Source organism: Monodon monoceros, unplaced genomic scaffold, assembly GCF_005190385.1.
Source record: "Monodon monoceros isolate NGI ecotype Baffin Bay Population unplaced genomic scaffold, NGI_Narwhal_1 Super_Scaffold_1, whole genome shotgun sequence".
NCBI lineage: Eukaryota > Metazoa > Chordata > Mammalia > Artiodactyla > Monodontidae > Monodon > Monodon monoceros.
Window position 1 is genome coordinate 40347059 of NW_021703765.1, and position 716 is coordinate 40347774.

Sequence of the window (716 nt, forward strand, 5' to 3'; positions counted from 1 at the left end):
TCATTGATTGTGTGTTACACTATTAGATAATGTTTCATGTCCTTAATGTTTCATGTCCACTCTGAAGGAATTAAACTTGAGATGACTAAGATAAGTGTTATGAGATAAAGTTTACAGGACTTTGGGGGGAATTCTTAGATATGATTATGTCTCTACACATGCCTTACAAAGATTAATATACTCAAGTAAAAACATAAAATAGGTTAAGTATTAGGAATAAGGAAAATATAGCTTTCCCAAGAAATCAAATGAACCAAAGAGTGAAGTCAGCACAAAATACATTCAGAAGTCTTATATATTTGTAAATTAGGCTCTGAGCCCTCTAGTAGCCAACACAAGGAGGCAACCATTGCAATAACTTGATCATTCCAACTTCACAATCCTGGACATGACTATTTAGTAGAATGTATATCATTTTATTTCATTGAACATTTAACTATAATTACTGCATGTTCGACTCTGTATACCCAGTGTTAGGCATACACTATTGGTGGCAAAAGAGGAAGAGCTTAAACATTCATTGTATGAAAGAATGAATACACATCCTAGGCCAAAGTTTGAATGGCAGTAATAAAATAGTAACCTCTGAATTTCTCCTTGAAATCCTTTAGCAGAATTGACTACTCACACTCGCACAGAAGGTCTTTGACTTTTACCTCTGTGATCATAACCAACTCAGAATGGTTCCCATCCAGGCCTTTGCACACCATCTTTAT